General features: G+C 48.7%; 1 protein-coding gene across 1 annotated transcript in view; it reads right to left on the reverse strand.

Annotated features, from left to right (window-relative positions):
* Nucleotides 1–27,257, reverse strand: part of ZMAT4 (zinc finger matrin-type 4) — a 362,499-nt gene extending 335,242 nt beyond the window's left edge. Inside the window, exon 1 of the mRNA XM_023591776.3 lies at nucleotides 27,081–27,257. The gene's annotated coding sequence lies outside the window, so the exon portion shown is untranslated. The remainder of the gene's footprint in view (nucleotides 1–27,080) is intronic.
* Between the last annotated feature and the right edge of the window lie 384 nt (nucleotides 27,258–27,641).

Here is a 27,641-nt window from a genome sequence, read left to right on the forward strand (position 1 = left end):
AGGCGGGGGGCAAGCGTCCAAGGCCCCTCCAACCACATTCCTCAAGTCGCTGTTTCCGGGGCCCCATCACCCCCACTCGGCTCACGAGTGTGCACGTTCACGCGCTCACGCAGGTGCACCCACTCACGCACGCGCCCAGCAGGGGAGCCTCGGGACTGGCAGGGAAGGCGTCCCACGGCGCTGAACTCCCAAGGGCGGCGCCCCGCAGAGCCCCGCGGGCTGGGGAAGAGGCACACGGAGGCTCTCCAGGTGCCGGGGAAACATCTTTCCTTCGGAAAGTCCTGTCGGAGGATGTCTGTTGCTAGGTAACAGTGACCCCCCTTTCCTTCCCCCCTCCTGCTTGCCAGCCCCCTAGGCAGCCCCCAGTCGGAGAAGGAAAGGAAGCAGCCTGCTCCATGCCTCCTGCCTCCTCTCCAAGCCTGCTCCTGAGAAGGCAGGCAGGCCCCTCAGCGCCCGGGCTCGAGGGTGGGCTCGGAGAGGTGGGCGCAGGGTGCAGAGGGTGACGCAGGCAGGCAGGACGGTGCAGCGGAGCAGCCCCTCACCCCACGCCTGCTTGGGTAATACCTGGAGCCCACTGTTTTGCCACATTTGGGGCGCTTGAAAGCAGGCGACTGCATCTGAATTTGGGAAGCAGGATGCTGCCGGCTGGGGAGGGGCAGGCATGCAGGGGGGTTTTGCTTGGTTTTGATTTTTGCAAGCCGTTTTGGGATTCAGAGGGGGCCTTGCGATTCCATGTGGTCCTTAACAAAGCACAAAGGGCTGGAGAGCAGCAGGGGCCCGGCCGGCTGAACTCCCTGGGGACCGTCACAGCAGAAACCGTGGCCTCCAGTACTTTAAATAATCAGGGCTTGTCAGTACCAATAAGCCTCCATCTCTTAAAGCCCGAGAGGTTTAAAAAAAAAAAAAAATCCTCCATGCGAGGTGGCAAACAGAATCGGATGAAGTATCCTTTGGAGGAACAAAGAGAGTAGCTGCAGCTTTGAGGGGCATCTGGCCTTCGGCCAGCTGAGAACCCCCCAGTGTCAAATAACAAGCAACCCACGCCCCAAATCAGCCCTCCCTGGCTGCACCAGCACATGTGTGCCGAAAAGATAATGTTAATGTCTCTCCTTATTTGTTTTTCTGTCTGCAAAAATGCCCACTTATCAGGATTTAATGGCTCTCAGAAATAAAGCTATTTTAAAACATTATCCGAGATGCAAATGAGTCACTGAAAGCTGTTGCTATGACCTTCCCCTGTTTCCAAATCAACAGCAGCTTTCCGTGGTGGCCTGACTCAGTGCGGGGATTCCCCGATTTGGGAGAGGAATGTGGACCACTAGCTTTTGCTCCGGCCTACGAGAGCCCCCCAGAGTGGTACAGAGATCCTTGAAGAGCAAAGGCCTCCTGTTACAGAGCAGTCCCTGTGGCCTTCCTAGACAAAATGTTATTTGCCTTCAAGAGGTCATCTCCGCAGGCCCCCTGCCTCTCAGGAGAAAGCCAGGTCACCCGGCGACAAAGGAAACCCATGGCCAGAGAGCCTGCTGCAGCCCCCTCCGCCGTTTCGAAGGGCCAGGCATGCGGAGATCTGCCCGACAAGGTCGCCCTCAAAGCTAGTCCCTGCAGGTCTGAAAATGGCTTAACTCTAAAAGGTGACCTTTTAGAGACCCCCTTCTTCTCGGCTTTTGCTGTTTGTCGTGATGTGAGTTCCACTTTCACAACCTGAGGTGTCCAGCCTGGGATGGACACTTCGAGAAGGGGCAAGGGGGTTAGGATTCATCAAGGAAACCAGACTTCCAGGAGGTCTTTCAACACTCACAACAAACCTGCCCCCCTTTTTCAGATCAGGCAGAGGTGATCATTGGTCACGGCGCACAGTTTGAACTCTCTTTTCTCGTATCAATGTTTCTTTGCCCTACGGGAGCATCCACTTTCAAGGACACATCTGTATGGAGGTGCTTTCGGGTCTTGGAGTTGTCCTGGGTGGTGCTGCAGGGACAATTACCGGACACTGTATGTCCTCCCATGGCCCACTGGGTGGACTGTGGGAGAGTGTGGGCTATGATGTGGACCATTGACCATGAGGTGCAGCGGTGCTCAGAGATGTATTCACCAAGTGCAATGAATGTCTCATGATGATGGAGGAGGTTGTTGTTATGGGGGGAGGAGTGGGGTGAGGGGGTTGGGGGGTATATGGGGACCTCATATTTTCTGAATGTAATAAATAAATAAATAAAAATAAAATAAAAAGTTCAATGATGAAAAAAAAAAAGGGCACATCTGTAATCCCTTCTCTCCCCTTTTGCTTCTGCCCCCGATAACGCCCCTCAGGGAACACTGGGCATTCTGTTGGGCAGCATTTTCACACTTCTCCAGACTCGAGCATCCCCAAAGCAGCAGCCAGCCCCTCACCCTGTCTCCCGCACTCCCACAGACCGCTCTCCCTTCCTGAGTTCCTCCATCCAGGGCAGGGGCCGGTGAGAGTGCAGGCTGAGGGCTGATGCCAAGGTCCACCCCAGCCAGGCCAGTGCGTGGTGGCCCGTGGCCTCAGGCAGCCCTCCCGTCTTCCCTCACCTAGGGCTGCCGACTCGGAGGGCGGCTGGAAAGATTAACTGAGGAAAATGCCGGCCTCTGAGGAAACGTCATCACCATCATTTTAGAGCAGTTTTAGGTATCAAAAGTTATTTTATTTTTTGAAGTTAAAATAAAGGTGATTTTTAAAATATATATATATATATTTATAACTGCAGGTACTTCCTCATAATAAAAGCCGAATAGAAAAAAAAACTTTTTTTTTAAAGAATCAAAAGTAACCGAAGGGCAGAGAGGTCCCAACACCTCTCACGTGTCCCCGCCGCTAAAGCCTGGGTTACTGCAGAAACCTTTTAGCCTGGCTGACTTGTCTTCCCTCCTCTAATCCCTCTTCCATTCTGCCACCCCGGGGAGTCAGTCATTCGTTGATATCATCCTCCTGCTTCAAAGCCTTTCATATCTGTCGCCTTTTGGACGAAGTCCAACCTCCTGGCGACGGCCGGCGCGGCTCTTCTTCAGGCTCGTGCCCCACCTCGGGCTCCCGCCTGCCTGGAATGACCTTCCCACGTGGCCTGTGCTCTCAGCTCAACTGCTGGGCCCCTTAGAAAGCGCCTGCAGGTCCAGCTGGATAAGTGACGGTTTCCTCCCCCAAGACCCAACTCTACCCATCCCTGTTCCACATCCGCCTCTCCTGATGGACTCTGGGTTAAAAACAGACACTGTTTTCACAGCCTCCCATGCCTGGCACCGGGGCCGGCACGGAGCAGATGTTCCGTAAGTGCCTGTGCAGTGAAGAGTCGCCTCTTGCGATGACGTGGACATAAGTAGGTTCAAGTCAGCACATTCGTATCACGGGTACAGCCCCGCTGGGAATCTTTTAGCTAAGTTTCCCACTGCGTTAGCCTGGGTATATACGTGGCCAAATCCCTCCACCAACAAAGTGGGATTTTCTTTGGAAACCTCTGAAGGTCAGGGTCACATGTAAAGCCAAACAAACCCTCATTCTGCTCCTTACTCCTACCCTAATCTCTCCAGTATCCAGAAGGAACATTTAATTTTTCACAGGACTCACACTCTATTGGCATACCAATTAACACCAATTAATCATCTTCATTAGTTGTGATAATGACGGGGAAAGGAAAGATTCGTGGCAACAAAATAGTCTGTACCTATATCCAGTGTTCCAATGGCTCATAAGATTAACCCGACTAAGATCAAATCCTCATCAAACTACCCCCAGCCCCCTGGCTCCAATAGAGATCTGTCTCTGCAACTCTGGATGGTGTCAAAGAAGCAGAAATGTCCAGCTGGGGAAGCAGCCAGACAGAGAGATCTGACTTAAATAACCATCGTGAAATTAATTATTGTCCTCCCGTAGCAGGGATTCTTTGCAAACGTAACAGCCCCTGAAATATGATGCCTCCGTCAATTATAATTCCTGAGTCTCTAAGGAGATGGCAAAGATGAAACACACACCTCCAGTGGTTCCCAGGCCAGTGGGGACCAGCTCAAAAGCTCTTCATTTGCCAGCTCCTCTGCTCACAGCCTTCATCCTGGCCTTGGCAACTCCAGCCTTCCAAGTTGTTCAGGGCAAAATCCTCACAGACGTCCTTGATTCTTTGCCTTCTCTCGTATACCACCATCAATTTGTTAAAAAATAAAATTCAGGATAAATGCAGACTCTGACCACTTTCTCATCACCTCCACTGTTGCCACCTGACCCAGGCCGCAGAGGTTCCTGCAGTCGCTCTTTGGGCCTTGCCTGCCTTCAGTCTCTTCTAAGCACAGCATTGGAGTGATTCTCTTAAAAAGTAAATCATAGGGAGTGGGTGTAGCCCAGTGGTTGAGCAACTGCTTTGCATCTATGAAGTCCCGGGTTCAATTCCCGGTTGCTCCTTAAAAAAAAATTCATATACTATTGCTCTTCTGCTCAAACTTCTCTGGTGGCTCCTGTCTCCTTCAGTCCTTAAAATGGCCTGCAAGGTCCTATGTGATTTGTCTTCCTCTCCTTCTCTGACTTCATTCACTACTTCTCTTGCCTGTTTTCACTCACCCCCAATACTGGCCTCCTTGTTGTTATTGTTGTTTTTTACACATTAAGCATACCTCTTGGCACAGATGTCACCTTCTTCAGAAAGCCTGCTCCAATCGCCCTATTTAAAATTCCAACCCAATGCCATTCCCCTACCTACTTGCCTTTTCTTTTTCCGTAATACTTACCACCTTTAAGCATTTCATATAATTTACTTACATGTTCTTTCTATTATTCATTATTTTTTTCTTCAGCTAGGAGATAAGCTCAATGAAAACAAAACTCTTTGATTTGCTCATCAATTTATCCAAAGTGCCTAGTGCAATGCCTAGTGGGTGCCCAATAAATATTTGTGGTAGTAAGTAGTAAGAACCACTAAGAGAAGCAAATATAAATGACTTCGGACATCTGTTGGGGATTGAAAAGGCACGTTCAGGTCCCAACCCCTGTTACTATAGGTATGAACCCATTTGTAAATAAGACCTTTGAAGATGTCACTAGTTAAGGTGGGCCAAATGGAATGACGGTGGGCCTTAATTCAATAAAGTTGAAGCCCAGGGGGCGGCAGACTTGGCCCAGTGGTTAGGGCATCCGTCTACCACATGGGAGGTCTGCGGTTGAAGCCCTGGGCCTCCTTGACCCGTGTGCAGCTGGCCATGTGCAGTGCTGATGGGCGCAAGGAGTGCCCTGCCACGCAGGGGTGTCCCCCACGTAGGGGAGCCCCACACGCAAGAAGTGCACCCTGTAAGGAGAGCCGCCCAGCGCAAAAAAAAGTGCAGCCTGCCCAGGAATGGTGCCACACACACAGAGAGCTGACACAACAAGATGACGTAGCAAAAAGAAACACAGATTCCTGGGCCGCTGGCAACAACAGAAGCAGACAAAGAAGATGCAGCAAATAGACACAGAGAACAGACAACTGGGGTGGGGGTGGGGGAAGAGGAGAGAAATAAATAAATAAATCTTCAAAAAAAAAATATATATATATATATATGATTGAAGTCCATATAAGCAAAGGAAATTGGACACAGGAGAAAAAAAGACACAGGAGAGCAAGAAGCTGGAAGTCAATGGAACACAGAAGAGAAAGGGGAAGATGGTGCCATGTGATGGAAAAGCCAAGGAACCCCAAAGATTGCCAGACAGCAGAAAATGCTGACCCCAGGACAAAGCACGCCTTCTAGCCTCTGAAACTGCAAGCCAAAAAATTCCTGTTGTTAAGTCAACCCATTGCATGGTGTGTATTTCAGCAGTGCAAAAACTAATACAGCACCACTTAGAGCCCAGGGACAGGAGGTAGAGAAGATCAAGAAAGGGTCCATGGAAGACATGCCATTTCAACCAAACTTTGAAAGATGAATAGTTATGACCCTAAAGAGTTAAGGGAAGGGGGTTCCAGTGGAGGGGATGTCTCAGGCAAAGAGCTGGCCTGTAGAGAAGAGTGGGGTGGCTCAATTAGGCACAGCGTAGGCACTGAGCATAAACGTGGTGGAGAAATAGGTTGCAAAAGTAGACTGGAGCCGTACCCTTGATAGCTGGGGAAAAAACTCTGTTGATATATGTTGTAGGGATTTTGAAAATAACTGGAGGTATTTTCCTTCAGCCACTTCTGTTTTTATAGAAACACAAACTTGGATTATTTTACCAAATATCCTCAACGTCTGCAGAGATGGTTAACAAGGCTCAGGTCTACTTCCCCACACCAACTACGCTCACACCCATTAGAGGCCTTTGCTCATGCTACCTTCACAGCCTGGTGTCATTTCTCCTTACTCCTTTTCTAATTCCTATAGAAAGATGAAGCCCTAGCTCAACTCCTCCTTGTACATGCACTTGCAGCCTTCTCTAATCCAGTGCTCACTTCCTCTGCCCATTCACTGCACTCCTCTTGCACCCCATTGAAACCTTTCTTGTTCTCTGGTCGTTGAATAGGTGTTCTGTCCCGACATCCACAAAACTTGCAACTTGCACCATGGGCTTTTTTTGTGGCCTATGCACCATTCTGAGCACACCAGAGTTGTCCCATCAATTTCCTGTGCTTCGGTGCCCTTCCAGGGACAGAACTGGTTTGACCCAGCATAGCATCAATGACCACACACATAACATATATCTGCTAAGATCATTACCACCTGGCTTTCTCTTAAAGAAAACAACCTCTGAGAGAGTCAGAGTTAAGTTCTGGGTTCCCCTGAAGACGGTGGTGATGGGGGAGTGGTATTTAATAGGTACTGATAAAAGTTTTTGTGTACTTGTCCTTAAACAAATAGGGTATAATGTATATTTATCCATCCCCTCGGAGTGGAAGTGAAACCAGCATTCCCCTTAGTAGATTTTCCTACTTTATGGTTGGAATGATCAATCTGCCTCAACCTCTTACAGTTGGAGGTGCACAGCCATGCTCATCCCCTAAGCTAAACACCATACATCTTTCTCATGCTGGCCTTCACTTCATTCCCTGGTGATAATTATAAAATCCTTCTTTATATTTGAAATGTTTTCCTCTCTGCCTTTCCCATGGCAGCTAAGTGTACCTAATCTCAACATAATGTTGATGTTTACACTTCTGCACATGAATGCTTTTTGGCTTTTGGAACCATTTTTAGTGGTTTTATGTGACGAGTGGCCCAAGGTCATCTTCTCACTTCTCTAATTTAACTCTTGGCCAGGGCTGAATTGGTGGCAGCAGGTGTGGTATCCGACATCACTTGCCCTGGTAAACAGAGAAGGGGGCAGTCATTGTACACATAATTCAATAGAAGAAAAACACTTCTCCTTGTCTTCCTGTCTTCCTACTGGATTTTACACCTGTAGCATGTGATTTTATTCGGCATGTCAGGTATAGCGTAGATGAAAACTACAAGAAAGGGAATGGAAATGTGGCTGCACCTTGCATGTGAACTGGCCTACAGAACCACCACAGCATCTAAAGAAGGTTTGAGGATGGCCAGGGGACAAACTAAATTCTTAATTCTCTGTTGCACTGGCTTCTATTCCTGTCCTTCAGATTTCTTGCTTTCCCTGGGAAGAATTCTAGGTTCCTCTGAGCAACCTTACGTGACCCTTTGGCTCCCTCTCCAAGTATCACATAAAACTTCTTGCCCAGACATTCATACTTAATACAAACGTCTCCCGGATCTAGGTCTTTTCTCTCCCTAACACTACACCCCTCTCAGGTGTGACCACTGTGAGTATAAGGACATGATACATTGAACACTCCTTGTTCCAGACAAGGGGATAGGTTGAAAAGAAGCAGTTAATTGTTTGAATGAGCACACGCCAGTAACTTCTCAGAAAAGAATTAGACACCAATATAGCAAACTGGTGCTTGCTGCCCCAGCTCCCAACGCCCCCTCCCAGAGGCTATGAAAATACTCTGTGGGATTTCCAAGTTAGGAAGAACAATGGGAAAACGCACTGGGATGGGTGTGGTGCTGCGGAGTGCCTTCAAGGAGAGTGGAGGAGGTTGGGAGAGCTGGCAGACTCAGCTCTTCGGCCCCAGTATACTACGAGACTGGGAACTGTAGGGTTGATGAGCTCTTCATGCTCCACCTTCTCTTCCATGCTCACCATACAAAGGAGCTAGTGGAAACACAGACAAGGTCATCATCTGCCCTCCAGTGCAACCATCTGACAGAGCACAGAACCTCCACCATGATGTTCCTCATGGGAAAGGCTGCATTAAAAGAATTCAGTGCCAGGGGAGGCCAAGACATGAGTGAGAGAGGAAAGATGGATGGGTCATGTCCTGGAAGACAGCTACTAACCCCCCACATTTGACCAAGGTGACAACTGTTCTCCATGTGCTCTGCAGAAGAGAAAATGGTTTGACTACAGCAAGGGAGATGTGGTTAGTAGAATTAAATTTAAAAGTAATGTAAACTGTGGAAACCCAGTTCTCAATGAGGGAAGAGGGAGAGAAATATCAATATGGCCATCTGGGATGGCTTAAGGAAAGTTATTCCCAGAGGCAGAAGTATTACCCAAAGACTTTCTTAAAAGATCTAGGCCTTGAGATTTATAAAAGGCATCTTTTCCACATCTTATTTCCAAAAAGCCTTCAGATTAGGTAAGGATAAAGCTGCCGTCTTGCTGGACTGTGAGTTCTGATGACAGGGACTGATTTCACTGAGCACTGTGCCTGAAATGTGAGACACTTGGGAAATTCATTTTGCTGTCTCTTATTGTTAAAAGCTTTTTGACTCTTTTACCTTATTCCTAAAAGCAAAATAAAACAAAAGGGGCATTTCTACGTTTTTGAGCACATTTGAGATTTTTACTTGTGTCTAAATATAACTAGATATAAACGTGTGTGTTTGTGTGTATGTGTAAAGAGAGAGAGAGAGAGAGAGAGAAAGACAGAGAGGAGGAATTCTCTCCCAAGACTTTCAGTGGGTGGCAGGAAAAAAAAAACCCAGCACCATGCCAGCTTTATAGCTGATGTTTGGTACTATTTATAGAGACAGCCACGGTCATGTCAGATCTTTAAAAGAAGCAAAACATCTGGGTGCCTTCCAAAGAGAGGAAGAGCTGAAGTCACAACACATGATACTGTGGAAGACTGCAGCTTTATAGAAGTTGCAATTTACATTTGCTAACCATAGCCCTGTATCTCAGAGGGTCTTAGGGTGTAATGGAAGGATAACACAATAGCCAATGTATATTCAATTTTTTTTTAAAGATCTGAAATGAATGAATGGGATACAGATGGCAGAGAACACATAGCATGTCCCCAGTGAAGAGTACCCAAGTGGCCAGCGGCCACTGGATGGTCAATCATGAAAGTCTGTATGATAGAATCAAAAGTTAGCAACTGCCCTGGGACATTTTCAGGAGAGCCAAAAATTGCCCCCTCATCCCTCTCCCTCCCCAACAAACTGCTTCAAGCAACTCTCTTTTGAAGGCAAGTCTTGCCACTCTCCCTGACCCATTTTGCAGAGAAGTTGTAATGATGAATTAAAGAAAAATATTTAAAAGTACATAACACTTGGGACTTCTGCATTAAAAGGGGGAAAAATCACTATTCCTACAATACTTTACAAACCTAAAGCAAATGTATCTTCTTTTAAGCAAAACCAATACATTTTAAAAATCCAGATTTTGTAAGTATATATTCCAACTGAGTCATTCAGCTTACAAACAGGGAAGTCCCACAAAGGCCAAGGCCTCTGTTTTACTCCCCAGGGAATGCCCGGCACTTAACCCAAAATCTGGCATGGTACACACACCCGAAAGATATTTGTTGACTACTAGAATGATTTCTGTTAAACAGCCAGTGTCACTAGTACACAAAACGTGTTATAGAATTTACAAACGTTTTGCTCAGAGGCTCCATGCCTCGAACTGCACATGGAATGAGATGAGATGACCACAACCTGGCCCTGGCGTCGGGAGGACCGTTCGCTGGGACCCCCGCCTCCCAACCCCCCAACCACCCGGGACCCATTGCCTTTGCTGAGTGTGGTCGTACATCGCCCCTGGCATCTCCAGCCTCGTGGAGTGTTGGCACTGCAGAGGCAGGGCTGCATCTCTGTTTTAAGAAACCTCTTCTTGGCTTCCAGAGACAATCCCAAGGAAAGACAACAGCAGTGTCCCAGCCTGCCTGTGCCTTTGGGAGTGCCTGCCACGTGGGGAGGCTGTCACGTCTGTGCCTTCCCAGCAGCCAATGGATTTGAGGGCAGGGAGCCAACGTGGGCAAGACACCACCGTGCTTGGCACTGTCTTCACAACACACCCATGTCTAACTCCTGTTAGACCTATTTCTATCCCCAAAACACTTGTATCTTCCATTGGTCCAGGAGGGTTAAGAGATGGACCCATACAAAGGTTTCCCACAGGCTTCTAGAGGTGCCATCTAGTGCTGACCCACCGAAAATGTACTCACTTCCTAAGCAGGGCAGGTGATGCACTCAGAGGTTATTGGGTTTATTTTCTTCCCCCAGTTTTTAGTATGTTTTATTATCAAAATGAAAAAAGGCTCCCTGTAAAATATTTGGAAACTTCAGAAGAAATATAAAGCACAAAAGAAAAATCATACATAACCTCACCCCCCAGAGAGAACCCCTATGAGCATTTTGGTGTATTTTATTCAGTTTTATGCACACAGATATTTCATTCACCAGTTTAGGAGGTATTTCACAAACAGCCTCATAAGCATTGTCTCATGTCATTAAACATTCTTCACAAATATCTTTTATATGGCTACCTACCGCTTCGTTGTATGAAGGTAACGTAATTCCTTTAACTAGTTGCCTACTGCTGGAGAAGGTGGATTCCAGTTTATCAGAATGATAACTATCACTGCAAGGAACAGTTTTGTGCACAATTCTTTCCCCCACCTTTCTGATGTTTTCTTTAGGATAAAATCCTAAAAATGAATCAAGAGGTATGGAAATCCTCAAAAACCATGCCTTCCAGAAAGGTTGAACTGATTATCATTCCAGTAATAGCGCCTTATACCATCCTGCAGTACCTCTGCATAATATCATTTTTAACCTTATAGCTGGAAAACTGGCATCTCATTTCTTTTTTTTTTTAAGATTTATTTATTTTCTTTTTTTTAAGTTTAACCCCCCTCCCCCCGATGGTTCTCTCTTCTGTCTGCTCATTGTTTGCTCGCCTTCTCCAGGAGGCAACAGGCACCAAACCCGAGCCCTCCCTCATGGGTGGTGAGAGCCCAACAGCCTGAGCCACATCCACTCCCCACAGGCTGCAGCATCTGCTGGCTTGTGGCATCTGCTCATTGCAGTGTCTAGCTCATTGCAGCAGGGTACAGGCATCTACCTCCTTGCAGCAGGTCCATTGAGGCGGGCACCAGTGACTGCTCATCTTCTTTAGGAGGCACCGGGGCTTGGACCCAGGACTTCCTATGTGGTAGGCAGATGCCCAAGTGGTTGAGCCACATCCGCTTCCATCGTCTCCATTTCAATCAGAATTTTTACTATTATTGGCCTTGCTGTTGATAACAAGGGCTGGACTTGGATTATCTCCTTTAATAACCACACAGCATCCCTAGGCCTTCCAGAGGAGGAAACTGAGGCCCAACCAGGTGACTTGGACATGGCCAACAACCACCTTGCAGGACGAGGGCTCAACACCTGACTCCCTTGTCCCACCCATTTTAATGATTACATCATGCTGATTATTCACAGGGCTGAACATTTTCCCATGTGATTTTAGCCATTATATTTCTCATTCTTTGAACTAGGGTAAATTTATTTTTCTGTGTAGAAGAAAAATCCTCAGCATTTTGAGTGTTTTGACCCTTGACCCTTGTACCAAGATTCACATGTCACCCCCGCCCCCCAATTTCTCCTTGCCTCAGCCCACACAACCCCCAAGCACCACTCAAGGGTGACCCAGTTGTCCCCTTCGCCATTAAAAGGAATTTAAACTAGCCTTGCCTAACCCTTCTAGAGATTACTCAAAATGCCCCGGAACTTAACTAAACCTTGACAGGGAAATAGTAGTTTAGTGTTAAAGAAACAATTTTTTGGTAAACCAGATGAGACCCCAAAACATAGAGCTGCTGGTAAACACAGTTCTCAGGAGGGCCCATGCTATTGGAATATGCATTCCTTTCCTTGCAGGAGGCAGAGAAAGTCGAGTGTGCTTTCTCCAGACAGAGATGGAGCTCCTGATCTGACAGCACCCCACAGCAATATGACACCCGCGGGTATTGTAGGCCCTTGCTGTCTATCACAGAGTCATCCCAGGGCCCAGGAAACGTGGCACCAGATGGGCAGGGTCACCCGATAAGAAGAAGCCCTGCCCTGCGCCGGGCCAGCGCACCTCTTCCACCTAACAGAAAGCCTTGCGTGGAGGGCTGAAGGGGAGGCAGGAGGAGCGGGCATCTCTTTCCTTCGAAGTCATCTGCTTGCCCAGGAATTCACACCACAGGAAAGTTCTGCAGGATCATAAAGCAGCCTGCCTCAGAGCTCGCTCTGCAAACTCACGGCAATCCTTGGCTTGATTCAGCTCAGGTTAGGGAGACGGATGGGATTTTCCCACAAATCACTTGATTAGTATGAGAAATCCATGTTCCTGCTGTTCTAAGCATTGCAGCGATCTTTGGTTCCCTGCATAAATCTTTCTCAAGATTATGGTTCTTGCTGCTTTCAGAGTTTCCTTCCCCAGGATTCATTTTGCAAAGGTGCCACTCTACTCAGCAATGCTCTGCTATTCCTCTCTGGTGCCTTTCTGCCAGAAAGCTCAAAAGCCTTGACCAGCAATATTTGGGAGGAAGACATTGAGCTCTGAAGCCTGGAAACACAATTCTGGCTTTTTAAAAATTATTTTTAAGCAGGATTGCTGCCACGGAATCACAGGGAATCCATAACCTAGTGCCCCCTCTCTCCAGCCCAGCCTGAGAGAGAAACCACCCACCATCACCGCCACCATCTTTTTTATTTCTAATATTTTGCATATAACACTTCATTTAATGCCCACACTGAATCTATGGAATAGGATTTATTAGGTATTTTTCAGCTGAGGAAACTGAGGTTTGGAGCAGCCACACGGATTATGTGAGCTAGGTTTGTAGAGATACTTTGGTTTAGAAAAGCTCTGGGTCCCTCCAGCTCTGTTATTCCATTTATTTTATCTCAAACAACAACAACAAAAAAAAAAAACACCAGAAATAAGATTTGGGGAAAAGTTGGGCCAAGAGAGTTCTTGTCTTTGATCCATTCTGAGCTACAAGATCCTCGTGGCCTTTATCGCTCCACAAATGACCTCATTCGCTAAGTGCTCCCTCAGTTTTGGACCCTTTATCATCCAAGAAGATATCCCTCTCAGGAAAATTGATGGGCTCTGGGCCAGTCCCACATCAGATGGCTTTTCCACTGTGGATCTGGGTTGTCTTGATAAGGGGATTTACAGCGGCTGAGTCCTGGGACTCTTTCTGAAGTTCCCTGAGGAAACCTTCCAATTCCCCTCAGCTGCAGCTACCCATCGCACCGGCCCCACCGGGCGTGTCTCCACAGGACATTGAGGGCCCCGATTTTACACTGGATTTGTGATCTTGGTCCATTCACTTTTTTCTAAAGCCCCAAATGACTCTCCTTCCGCACAATCCCACTCTCCTTCACTTCCAGCTTACATCCACTCCAACTGCTTGCTCAAGTCTGTTTCCTTTTTCTTTCCCTGTGGACTTCTAAATAGAATTAAGGAGGTGTCCTGTTTCCTCAAAGCTCACCCCAGGATTTCCCTTTGTCCCAGACTGCTGGGAATCAGGGATGTCTCCCCTCTTTTTCTCCCTTCCTCCTGTTCAGGCTAAGAGGAAGATGCCAAAGGGTTCCGTGTCACCTCCCCTTCAAATAATGTAAGTCCCTTCTCTGCCCTGGACAATTTCTTGAGGTAAAAATTCAAGGCAATCTTCCTCATGCTCCCCCTCCCTGCTGCCTCATAGGAAGATGTTTAAAATAAATAAGCAAGATGCCTCACCAAAGAGCTTTAGGGAGAAAGGCAGGAAGTCAGTGCTCCCCTAACTCTCCCTAACTCCAGGCCAATGGGCTCTCAGAGCTTACCGGACACTTCTGAGGAAGAATATTCCCTTTCAGGCAAGTGATTCTGCTTCTTTCAAAAGCAGTTCCATAAGAGCTATGCCAGTAGGCAGTTTCAGACCTGAGTTTTTGAGGATTCTCAGTCCATGCCCTCATCTTAGCCTCATTAGTTCAGCCATAACTCTTCAGAATTCACAGAGCCCCTTCTCCAGTGAAAAGTGCAAGTGAAGGAGCAGCAGCAGAAAACTTCTCACTCTGGTTTAGAGACTCAGTATCTCTTCTCTGCCATCGACTCGCATCCCTCCCCTTCCGTGTTCAGGGGGCATCTATCACTACAGCCTGGTGAGCAGAGGTCCTTCCTTCTCTCTTGCAACTCTTGATCTTACTTCCTATGTCGCTGAGAAAATGAAGCAACAGAAGAGAGGCCCACCCACACCTCACCCATCCCCATAAACCCACCCACCAAACCACCTTTGTGGCAGCCCCTTAGCTGCCAGCTCAGGCAGTCCCCTCCCCTATTCACTGGATCCCAGCCGCCCTCGCTTACTCAAGAGCAACTCTTCTCCTTCCCCTGCATTATCTCTATGTCCTTTTGACTGGATCATTCCCATCAACCTGAAAACATGCTCCTATTTTTTCCCATTTTAAGGCCAGGAAAACTTACTTCGATGCCCCCCTCCCAAATATGCCCACAGTTAACATTTCATTTCTTTCAAGACACTTTCAAGACAGTTGTTTACATTAGCCATCTCCTCCATTCCCTCTTGAACCCACTCCAACGAGGCTCTCACCTCACACTCCACAAAAATGTGCTTGTCACCCAGGCCTTCCGTGCTGCTAAGGCTCAATTCTCAGCCCTTGACTTACTCCTTACGTGAGCAGCAGTTTGACCCAGCTGGTCACGCCCTCCTTGAAAAACACTTCGCTTGGTTTCCGAGGCCACATTCTTTGCTGATTCTCCCAGCTCTCCACAGCTCCTTCTCCACCTCTCTTTCTGGTTCACCTTCATGTGTTAGATCCAGAGTCAGCCAATGATGGCCCATGGGCCATCTGCCCTTTGTTGTAAATGAAGTGATGTCTTGTCTAAGGCTGCTTTTGCACTTCAACAGCAAAGTCAAATAGTTGCAGTAATGACCATATGGCCCACAAAGCCGAAAATATTGATGACCTTGCCCTCTATGAAAAAGTTTGCTGATCCCTGCCCTAGATCTACAAAGACCAGAGTTCTCAGCACTCTGTCTTTCTACCTCCTCTCTGTCTACACTTACTCCTTAGATGACCTTATCAGATCTCATGACTAAAAATCATCGATGTACTGATAACTTCCCAAATTTGTCTTCAGCCTGGACCTCTTCTCCAGACTCCAGACTCAGACACCCACCTGCCTGCTGGAAATGTCCACTTAGAAGTCTAGCCCCTCCCAAAACAAACTCCTGACTTCCCGTTTCCCACATCCCTCAATTTGCTCCTTCCGCAGCCTACCCCATCTCATGCCAAAACCCTTGGCTCACCCTTGCATCCTCTCATTCTCTCAAACCCCACATTCAAACCATCAGCAAATCCTGTCAATTCCATCTCTGGAATTTATCCAGAATCTGACCACTCCACGGCACCTCCACCGGCTCCCTCCTAATCCAGTCCACCCTGGTCTCCATCCCTGCCGCCCTCTTGGCCCTCCCACAGTGTGCACCCAGTGAAGCACAGAGTGAGCCTTTTAATCACTACAGCTAGAGTATGTGACTTCTTTGCTTAAAACCTTCCAGTAGTTTGAGAAAGAGTACACTGGCCTCGGTGCTATTCCTGACCAGCCAGGAGTCTCCCGCTTCAGGGTCCTTCCTCAGCCTGAAATGCCCTTCCCCCAAACAGCCAGAGAGTCCCCTCCCCTGCCTTCAAGTGTTACCTCATGATGGAGGCCCACCTTGACACCCCTGCTGCAAACACATTCCATGACCCCTTGATCCACTTCGTTTTCCTCCACTGCACTTATTAGGCCTCCTATACATTTCCTTGTTTGCTTCTCATCTGCCTCCCCTATTAAAATATAAGCTCTGACAGGATGGGGACAGAGTCCGTTTTTATTCTCAAAGCTTTGAACTGTGCCTGTATTTCTCAGTATTTTGAAGAATGCATAAAGGAATATATCACATTTCAGAAACTCAGGTGTCATATCACGGAAACCAAAGGGTAGGGAAGAGAAGCATGTTGTTTCCATCACGAAGAAATCAAAGAGCAGAGCTGCATCTCAAAGCTCACATCACCTCAGAGCTAGCCGTACCTCCCGCCAACTTGTCCTGGGAAATGGACAGAAGCTAACCAGCCCCCAGGGACAAAGGGCCTGCCCTGTTCAGCAACTCCCTGCTTGTGCCTGCAGGGCCTCCTGGTAATGAGGATGGGACAGAATGGAGAAGTGGCTGAGCCGTGCCTCACTTCTCCTTCCCCCAGACACTTCCTGGCCATAGACTGGGAAGGGCTGAACCAATGGTGAGGACACAACGAGACAGTGTGCCAGGCTGGGATTCTGCATCCTGCCCTCCCCATTTCAATTTCCTGCCTCAGTTTCCTCAGCTGTGAAATGAGGCTGAAGGTCATATGTTAAAATATTTGAAAGCAAAGGGCCATAGCAGGCTCTTTGGGTGCCTTCTTGTTTGTGTCTTCTTGCACTTAGAAGCCACACTCCTGGACCGAAGTGGAGGTCAGGATTAGATTGTTTCACTTGCTGCAATCCTGCTTCCTCATCTGCCTTGGGGTCCCCACCTACTCTCCACTCTGCCTTTGTTTCCTGCCACAGGGGAGGGCTGGCACAAAAGGAACCGTCTCACTTCTTTCTCTCGTCCTGGAAACTTCCCAGGCAATTTCATTTCCAAGAGGAACAACAACGTGAGAGACACCAGAGGGGAAGGAATCTATTTAGAACATCCTTGCCATTTTCTCCTCCCTCTGGACTCTTCCATGCATCCCTCCCCTTACCACCACCACTGCACCCTAGCTTATTAAATAGAAGGAATTTAGGAGAGTGCAGCAGAGCCTGGATTGAGGTGCACCCCAGGCAATGGGTTGCCTCCTCATACCTGCCTGAGTCAAAGGGCTCATTGGCAGCCCCAGAAGTTCGATGCTGGCCCTTGGTCCCAGACTCAAACTCACCCAGTGAATGCTCCTCCTGTCCTCCAAATCACCCTCTGCCTCTGTCAGCCTCCCCAGCCCACTCCCACCCTCTCTGACATCCACTTTTCCACAGCACCTACACTGGACCTTACATTGTAGAAGTCAAAACACCCTTGTACCAGAAGTCACCTTGTGTGCGCTGTTGTTAACCCCTCAAGGCCACACAGTGCTGTGCCACACCCCTCTTTGGCCCTAGCAGGTAGACCGTTCACGAAGCCTTTGTGGGGGAAGCAGAGGTGGCTCAAGCAATTGGACCCCCATCCACCATAGGGGAGGTCCAGAGTTTGATGCCCAGGGCCTCCTGGTGAGGGCAAGCTGGCCCGTGTGTTGAGCTGGCCCACGTAGAGTGCTGCCCTGAGCAGGAGTGCTGCCCCGCGCAAGAGTGCCGGCCCACGTGCAGAGCTGAGGCAGCAAGATGACACAACAAAAACAGACACTGAGGAAGGACAATAAGAGACGCAGCAGACCAGGGAGCTGAGGTGGCGTGAGAAAATGATCACCTCTCTCCCACTCCGGAAGGTCCCAGGATCGGTTCCTGGAGACACCTAATGAGAATGCAAGCAGACACAGAAGAACACACAGCAAATGGAGACAGAGAGCAGACAATGGAGGGAGGGGGGGAAATAAAGAAAGAAAGAAAGAAGCCCTTGTGGATTAGAGATGGGGCAGGAACTGCAGGCAGCAAATCTGGTTCACCCATGTTTTTGCTTCCTGCCTGTATAAACTGAAGTAATCGTGACTTTGCCTTGCCAAGGATCAGTTTCCTCCTCTGCAAAATGGGGATAATAACTCCTTCCCCCACCCACCTCCAAGACTGGAGAATACAAGATGGCACACAAAGAAGGGTTATTTCTTTTATATTAAAATAAATAGAGCAGGAAATCGTGCACGCAGCCCACACCACTCACCCTCCTGCCCTACCTTCTAGCAGGTCTGTGAAGCCCTAAACGTCCCTAGAGCAGGCATCAGAGCGGCCACCTGCCCTGCGGAGGGAAGGCGCCCCGGAGCCTCTGCGTAGCCCCAGCATGCGTCTTGGAGCCAGCTACTCTGATTTCCACCGTAAGCAGGGCTGTCTCAGGCTGCCCACAGTCCAGGCAACAAAGGAAACCACAGCAGGGAGCAAATGCATTCCCGAAAAGCAGTAACAAATGAGACGTTCAGTTAAAAGACAGAACTAGGAGGTCGCCTCTGGAGACCCTTCCGCGTCTCAAGTCCCTTCTCTAAATTTGACAGCTGTCAGCACATTCATTGGGTCTTAATTAATAAGCGAATTAAGCAAAACGCTTGGCCTCTGGATAGGAGCGGAGGGCGGCTCCACACCTTCCTGGTGGAAACCTGCCAGCCCTCTTCAGTAGCACACAGGGCCCTGCAAAACAGCAAGCAGGTGGCCTGCAAGGACTCTGCTTTCCTACCTGGTTCTACCACTCACGAACTTTATGACCCAGGCCAAGCCTCAGCCTCTCTGAGCCTCTGCTTCTGTGCTGGTGAAATGAGCAGACGTATCAGGGAACTCCAAAGAGCACGTTGCGTGGAAACACACCGCCGGAATTGCCAAGGTAGGTCTCGCTTACAAAAATGGAGCTGACCGTTGTAGGTGGCATGGGAGCAACGGGCCACAGCGACCATTCCCTGCCCACCTCTGAAGCAGCCCTTCCAGATATGGGTGGCACTTGCTGGATTTTGACGGCACAGTTAAATTATCTCACCAAAAAGGTTGAGGAAATGGGGCAGATACTAGCCTGGAAGTGAATAACGTTGTGCCTTACACATTGTGAGATGTAGAGCCCTTGCTTGAACATCTGTGGTTTGAATGACTGATTTAAAAAGCATGTTTTTCTCATACTTTATCAACCCAGAGATAACCACTGTGAGCATTATGAAAGAGTGTAGCCCATTCTATTTTTCATTACTGTAGTTTACATACATACTCTATTTTAAAATCATTATGTACTTAATATATATTATTGACATTCTCCCATATTCTTATGTATTATTCAATGTAATTTTAATAGTTTCTGTGATTTCTATTTTATGGATGATCCACATTAGATTCAATTAATCCCGCCATACAATGTTTTCTTATAATGAATAACACTGCAAGGAAAATCCTTGATTAGAACTATTTTGCACATCTCTGAATATTTCCTTAGGATAAATTCCTGGAAGAAGAATTGCTGACTGATTCAAAGGATATATATTTTTTTGAGAAATGTCTCCCATGTTTGCAAATCATCTTCCCAACAGCTAAGTCTGAAAATGCCCATTTCCCTGCACTCTTAACAACACTGTACATTATGTTTTGTTTTTTCCAATCTGACAGGTAGAAAATGATATCTTGTTTATAATGTCACATTTTAATTATTAGCAAAGTTGGACACTTTTGCATATTTTTCTGGCCATTTGTAGATTTTTTTTCATGTGTTTGAACTACCTGTTCACATCCTTTGCCCACCCTTTGATCAGGGAATACCTGATTTTTTCAAAGTCTCTGCAGAAAAGAGAATTCGCTCACCACCTCCTTTTAAGCCTTGTACCCATATGTAACCATCTCCTGCATGAAAACGTTAATTCTGACATCCAGCGTATATCCCTTTTCCTGTAGTTTAAGCCCGTTTTCTCTCATCCTGTCTTCAGTGGAGGACAGAGCTCTCTGAATAAGCTCTTTCCTCTAGCAATGTCTTGCCCTCCTCACCTGCAAGCCTCTTCTCCTGGGGATGAAAAATTCCTCTTCATTTTTGCCACATTTAGTGTAACTTAAGAAGTCCAAGTCCCACCCTTTGATGCTACTACCCCCACTTCTCCTTCCCCACTGCTACTCTCTTTCTTCGGATCCTCATCACTGTTCACCTGGACAGTAGCAAATTACTTCTTACCCAGCCTCCCTGTCCCAGGCTTGCCCCTTCCCAAGCCTTGCACCCCACTCTCCATTTCACAACTATGAGGACCATTTCCTTCCCAAAACACTTCTGTTCAGATGGTTTGGTCCAAGCTCCTCAGTTTGGCCAGCTGATCCCTCCCTACCTGGAGAGTGCCCACAACCTCTCCTTACCTCCAAACACATGCCTCACATTTCAGGCTCAGCAAAACCCAAGTATCACTTTTAGTTCCCAACCACAGCAGGACCATGTGTCTGACTCTGCAAATGTGGTTATCTCTCTATCTGCAACCCTCCCCTCTTGCCTGCCCCCATTCTCCGTCCACCTGATGGTGTCCTATTTATTTGTCAAATCCCACTCAGGTGCTACTTTCTCCAGGCAGCCTCCTCTGACCACCTAAATAAGGAGCATCATGCCTGACCTGGTAAGTAGGATGTGCCACGCTCTTGCTTAACACACCCTCTTGTATTCTGGTCCAGTCCGTGGCCACAAAATTGAGGGTGGAAGCGGGAGCTCAGCTGAACATCGTTCGGAATGGAAAGGACACGGTGGTGAGCCCACCGTGAGTTGGCTTGGCCACGTATCACATTTCACAAGGTTCTCCCCTGGAGGGTCTAAAGCTACTCCACCTTCTGCAAATAGGCTCCAGAGCCCCTTGGCTCGCTGCCCCACCCATCCTCCCTCTTCTTCATCTGCCCAAGCTCTCTCCATCCTTCGATCCTGTCGTATGTCGCGGGCAGCCAGACAGCCTGCTGTTCGCCAGTGTGCCGTTCCCCTCTCTGACTCCTGCACACCTCTGCTTCATCCTTCTCTGAGCCCTTATCACACTCAGCTGCCTCAGTAGCTGGTGGTCTATCCGTGAGTGCATGTATCTATCCAGAGTTCCAGCAGGGGAAGGGCCATGTCTCCTTTCCAGTGGACCCCACTGTGCCCAGTGGGCACAATGGCTCAGGATGCTGCTGGCGGCAAGGAAGCACGCCGGCAGGCTGTGGGTCTGGAAGGTCAAACATGTCCACCCCGCTGATCCAGCTGCCCTGGGGGTGCCCAGTCCAGCATACCCTTTTCCCGGTGACTCCACACATGTGCTTCCTAATTATGGGTGCAGTGTGCAGCGCTTGTTTCCCCTACGTATCTCGCTTCCCAGGTGGCTCAGACCATCGCCAGGCAGAGCTCTCCACAGCCTCTGCCTCCTCCTTAAGAGCATGAGGTCCCGTCTTCTTCCTGAGGCCACCAGCTGGTCAAGAGCCTCTGCTCCTCTCCCTGCCCACCACCGTGAGCCAGCCTTTGGACCTGTGATAGCGCACCCCAAGGCGCCACACTGGGCACCCTTCTCTGGGACTTCTACCCTGATGCTCCTCTCTCGGAGGACTGAGCACACCCAGGTGATGCGTCTTCCCAGAAATGAATCAAATCTGGCTGGAAGGAATGTGGAATTTCAGCCCCAGAAATTCAAAACTCTGTTTTGTTTTGCAAATAACACCGGTAAAGTGAATTCCTCAGCATCAGCGTATACACGTAATAGGCCTCTCTTATTTCATTTATCCAATCATGAGTTTGAATTAGGCACCTAAAGTCTTTTACCTTTGTGAGATTTGGATGAGATCATCTTTTTATTCCCTATCTCTCTCTTCTTCATCTTCCTTTCTACTCTAACTTCTGATATACATTCCTCCCATGCTCCCCACACTTGGCCTTGCGGCAACACTCAGGAGCCCCACAGGGAGGGCTCGGTAGCCGCCTCCCAACCGCTTACTGGAAACTGAAGAGCGTGCTGTGTAAATCAGGGGAGCTGGAGAACACTGTTAGTAAGGGGCACTCAATAAATACTGCTTAACTGCGGGTGACCCTGTCTGCCATCAGATTAGAGAGAAATTAGGAGCCCAGAAAAAGCAAACGGTCCTTTAGATTCGGAAACGAGAAGAAAATGAGCTACAAAGCCAAGACCACCGGCTTGGAAGAAGGAGGGCTGGATTCTGGTCCCAGTTGTGCCATCAGGTCACCGTGGGACACAGCCAGGGCCTGTTATCTCTCTGGGCCTCATTTGCCATGTCTGGAAGTGAAAGGATTAGACCTGATGAGAGCTCCTCAAGCAACAGGTGGGCTCTGCCCATCAAGGCAGCTGCCATGTGGGGGCGCGGGTGGGCTTCCAACCTCTAGAAGTTTGCACTGATCGGCTGCACTTCTTTTCCCAAATGTCTTGGGAACTTTGATTTTCACCCACTTTGAGCGCCCCAGTGTCATGGTTTCAGAGAAATAAAAGAGGGCCCTTGTTAGGAGAGGACAGGGGTGCCTAGGCTAGATGGCCCTTGCCATCTTCTCCCTGGTCTGTGATTCCTCCTCCAGTTAAAACCCTGGCTTCTCCACCTCCTAAAGATCACCATAGAGGCACCACAACCTTCCCTTTTAAATAACTCATACTGATGGAAAATTCTTCCTCATACCTAATCTAAGTCCATCTGCTGCAATTTCTGTCTATTTTCTCTCATTCAATCCTTACTGGAGATGGAGAACAGCTGGTCGCCATCCTCCATATAACATCCCCTCCTAAACCAAAATCAGTTATTACATCACCCCTCAGCCTGTTTTTCTTCTGGTATCAGCTCCACCCTTCCCACCGACCTGCCTTCATGAATTCTAGCTCTGAAAGCATCGCTCGTCACTGGGGCCCGCGCTGGAGCTCCGCGTCCTGCAAGCTCCATATCCTTCTCATGAGGTCCCTGCCCAATCTATGGGTCCAGAGAGAGAGTCAGAGCAGAAAGGGACCCACAAGAACTTAGCTCAACCCCCCCCCTCCCCTGGCTTTACAAAAGTGGACACTGAGAAACAGAAAGGGCAAGTTAATGCATTTGCCCAAGGTCAAATCTGAAGGCTCAAGCCCCTGGAGCCACACCTCAAATATCACCACCACAATGCCCCCAAGTGGCTGCAGCGTGTCCTCCTTGCGGGTAAGGGCAGGCTCAGCCTAAACTACAAAAGGATCCCACTTTCCCAGTACACAACCTACACGAACTGTAGCTTCCAGATCCTGCTAGCAGATGCCTGAAATCCCCCTGTGAACACCTCTAACTTCCATTAAGAATGCAGATACCTCAATAAGCGACACCCAGTTACCTATTCACACTTTAGGATGAATTAAGTATGTTTGAGCCTTTCTAACTCTTGAAGAGAGAGATTTGGGGGATGAGAAGGGTACAAGGAACAAAGACGCTGAGAGAATAAAGTCAGCTGCTAATGTTTTCAAGGCCAACCCTGGAGGGTGGGGATGGAGGGAAGGGGGACGACCCAGAACACTGGAAGCCGGGAAGGCTTGAGCCTGGCAGGAATCCATGGGCTGGTCGGCCTCAGGCAGGTTAGCTGCACATTCCAGGAGCTCCTACTGCGGAGAACTGGCCACAGTGAAAGGACTGCCTCGCTGTTCCCATGGGGCAGAAGTCCTGACCTCCCCAGCACAGCTGTTTCAGAAGTGAGGCTAGCAGGGTGCCTCAAACGAAATCTCAACCCCCCATCCCAGGGTGTCCGTAAACGCCAGGAAGTGCCAGGCAGAAGAGTCTAGAGATGTATATACCTTTACACCAGATTAAGTAAAATGATTCAGGTAGCCGCTGGAACGTGAAATAGCTCCCAGGTGGGGACGAAGGAAGGGGGCAAGTAACTGTGAGGAGTGAGTCCGATGAACTGTTTACTAATAATTTTGGCAATGAAATTTCCCTAAGTGTGGAATTCAGGCAGGGGTTCTTAATCAAGGGTTTGTGAGCTTGAACTAAAATCCAAAAAAAAAAAAAAACATGATTCTTGGGGGGACGTGTTGGTGCAGGTGTGATATATTTACTAAATGATACACAGGGTAGCGTGGACTCAGTAAGGGGTCCGTGGTTCTCACCTGACAGGCTAAGGGGTCCATGGAACAAAAAAGGTTAAGAATCCCTGAATTAGGAGAAGGAGGGAAATAAAGTGTGGTGAATACATGTCAGAGCCTAATTTTCAAAAGAGCGTTCATCCCAAAATCCCAAATTTAATAAATGGAAGCACCTTCCTCTAACCTGCTTTCACATTCCTTGGGGGGATGGGGTGCTCCAGACCATTCCAAATGACAGGTTCACCCTCCCCTAGGATAACTGGGGACTTAACACTTTCATAAAAGAAGAAGAAGGCATTTTAATAGCAGTTACCCAAATCACCTAACACAGCAAACGTGCTTATTTGATTTCGCCGAAACCACAAAATCAAATGTTAAAACAGAAGACTAAAAGGCTCTTCTCTGATTGAAAAAAAAAAAAAATTTCAATATGTTTTCAATCTCGTATCAGGGAACAGGTTTCTTTAACAGCAAAATCGGTACAAAATGACAGGCTCAAAGGAGGTTGGCAAAGAGATTATTTACAGGTGTGTTTATGATAAAACGGTTGTAAGGGATGGATGATGGAGATGGAGGGACAGAAAAGTAAGGAAGGGACTTTGACTTGCCAGCAAATCACACTGGGCTTGTGAAAGCAGAAAGAGGCAAACCTTCACACCACAGTGGTTGAATGAGAGAAATTCCAATTGCCCAATTGCGTAGGGAAGAAAATGCCAGATCTATGGCTGGTGCTTATCACAGGTCCTGGCTAAAGCGATATCATGTTTGATGAAGTGATGAGAAACAAATTTAATTTCCTGTGCATCAATCACTCCCCTCGTGCACAAACAGGCACGGGGCTTTACAAGGAGCTAATCAACCTAACCCCGGAGATTAGATTCTGCACACTGGATCACCGTAGAGGGTGTCACGCCCCATCCAAGGTGAAGCTGTGGTGATGATGTTCTGCATTTCGTCAATTATCCCTCAGCTCCTATGATCCTTTTTTAGTTGAAAGTTGTTATTTTAACGATCTCTGTTCCAAATGGGGAAAATACAAGGAAGAGGAACAAGGAGGAGGGAGAGAGAGAGAAAGCAAGTGCTCCAGGGTGTCCCACTTGTACTTTCCAAAGCTCCCTTCTGCTCCTTCCCCCCACCCTGCCTTTTTCCTCCATGCATGAGTCACCATTCAGGAGCTGTTTTAACAAGACTTACTTTTGATGTCCTTTGTCACAATAGAAATCCAGCAGCTCGACATCAATCGAAGAGACCCCAATATTGACCCCTGATTTTTTCCCCTAGAAATCCCTCCAACTCAGTCTCTTCTAGTTTTATTATTGCCTTCATGGAAACCAAGGTGCCCTCGTTCAAGACCCCAAATCTGCAAAGTGCCACCTCTCCTAGGCTCCCTGGGGGCCACGTGCCCCAGGGAGGCCACAGAGAAAGAGGTCCTCGGCCACAGATGCTCAACTTGGAGAAAAGTTCAGCTTTGATTCCAGCCCCCTTCCCAAACACAAAGGGATTTTAATTTGCAGCACTGCAAGTTTGTTTTTTTTGCTGTCAGACCGCATGTGCAGAAGACAAAGCTGGTTGTATGCTAACCAGTAATAATAATAATTAATAATAAAGTCAGGCAGCGATTTTTTTTAACTGTTAGAAATAGAGCTTCGATAATAATGGTTCTCACCCAAAATAACTATGTAAAGGAGATGGACGAGAACGTGTTGTGGGGGTTAAAGAAAATAAGAATTAAAAGGCGAAAGTGATGTGCAGAGTCAGAGAACCAACACTGTCACCTGCAGCTTAGCAGGAAGGATGTCCTATCTCAGGGAAAAGGTGGTGCCAGAGAATCCCTCCCAGGACATTCGCTTCTTGCGGGGTTGGAAAGCAAACTTCCCCGCTTTGGGTCTAGGATAATAATCTGAGTGAGGCAGTTCACCTGCTCTCCCACGAGCTTCAGGGACTTAGAAGGTCATCCCTAGACTGTCAGCTTCCAAGAATCCAGTTGGTCCAATGGCACACCTGAGGAAGGGTGCCAAGAGGAGCCACCCTTAGGAAAGAAGTTCAAGGCCAAACACATCACCCTTCTCCCCCACCAGGCTCCAGCTTCCTAGGAGAACCACCTGCCTGGCACCTCCCTTATGCAGAAGCTGGACCTGTAGGGGATGGAGGACAAAGGTGGGCCTGGGAGCCAGTGAGGCACAATTCTGGACACTCAAGGATGCTCCTGGGCTGAACCAGCTGCCTGACGTGCCCAAGCAGTTTTCTTTTTCACTTGAACAATTTTCTGAAGCAGTATGGACGGTGGCTTCTGCAACCTTTCTGCCACAGACGCACCTGCGCACCTCCACAAGCGAGCTCTGAGGAGCTCGCCCCTCCCACCGCGACCCGGAGATGCTGGGGTGCTCCTAGCTGAAGAGCCCTTCTCTTGACGAGGGTGTAACCTTCACAGAGGATAACATGTAGTCCCATCCCCTTTATGTCAGTCCACCCCAAACCCGGAAAGTCTCCCAGAGTTTTCAGCCGCTAATCAATTAAGTGATTTCTTCACCTCTGAGAACTGTTGTGTTCGGTTTTCACAAAGTTGTCTCCTACGCGGAGGCCCCTCAGGTCAAACAGGACAGTTCCCCACACCCCGGGAAATTTCTCCTCCCACCAAATTCAATGAACTGAGGCAGCGTGTGCAAGGAGTGGGAGGGAAGACGGAAGCGAAGTTTGAAGAGGGACTCAAGTTGAAGGTCATAAGAGTTCAGGGAAGGCTGGTCAAGGTAAAGTAAGGGGGGCAGATCTTAGGGCGGACCATCCAACCCGCCAATCATATTTCTCAGAGAAAACCTCCCAGTGATGGGTACCCAAGGGCCTGGCGCAACCAGGGGGTCCAAACCCCACGCTCCATCCCAGGCGCACAGGCGCCCCAGCCCAAGACCAGCCCGATTTCTCACGGCCCCCAGCGCAGCGGATGACGAGGAGTAAACAAGCCCCGTCCCTGACAGCTCAGAAGTTTTTCCAAATTGGTCGGCTCCTCTGCCTCCCCACGAAAGACGAGGATTCCCCACCCTTGGCACATCGCCTCCCCTAAACTTTTCTTCCTGCAATTCCTCCACCGCTGCTAAAAGGCAAGCCCCTGGGAAGCTGCGGAGGGCAGGGGACGCAGGCAGGAGTACCTTTTCGGCGGAGCGGAGGGGCCGCTGCCCCGAGGCCGGCGGAGCGGAGGAAGGATGCGGCGGGGCCGGCGGCACGCGGAGGGCGGCGCGCTCCCGGGGCTGCGGCCAGAGCTCTGGGCAGCTCCGACCCGCTGTGCCGCGAGGCGCTCGGCGATTATCTGCGGGCGCCCACGCCCCGCCCCCTGCGCCGCGATTGGCTCGCCCGGCCCGGGCAGGACTGCATTGGTTTCGGCCGACCTCACTCAGGGCTTTGGCTGCTACTATTATCTAAGCCATCAAAGGAAATAATTCCATGTTTCATTGACAACCTGTAAGGCTCTTCTCCCGCACGGTGTGGGGGCAGGACTGGGAGTCCAGTGGAGGGAGGGAAGGAAAGAAGAAAAAGGTGGAGGTGGAGGTGGAGGGAGAGGGAGCGAGAAGGGGGGGGGGGGGTGAGAGAGAGAGAGAGAGAGGGAGAGAGGGAGAGAGAGAGATGGAGCTATCAAGCAATCAGATTCTTGCTCCAGGATTTTAACTTCACAAAACAGAACCCATAGCAACAATTTTCTGGCTTTCTACCAC

Source organism: Dasypus novemcinctus, chromosome 29 (genome assembly GCF_030445035.2).
Source record: "Dasypus novemcinctus isolate mDasNov1 chromosome 29, mDasNov1.1.hap2, whole genome shotgun sequence".
Lineage (NCBI taxonomy): Eukaryota > Metazoa > Chordata > Mammalia > Cingulata > Dasypodidae > Dasypus > Dasypus novemcinctus.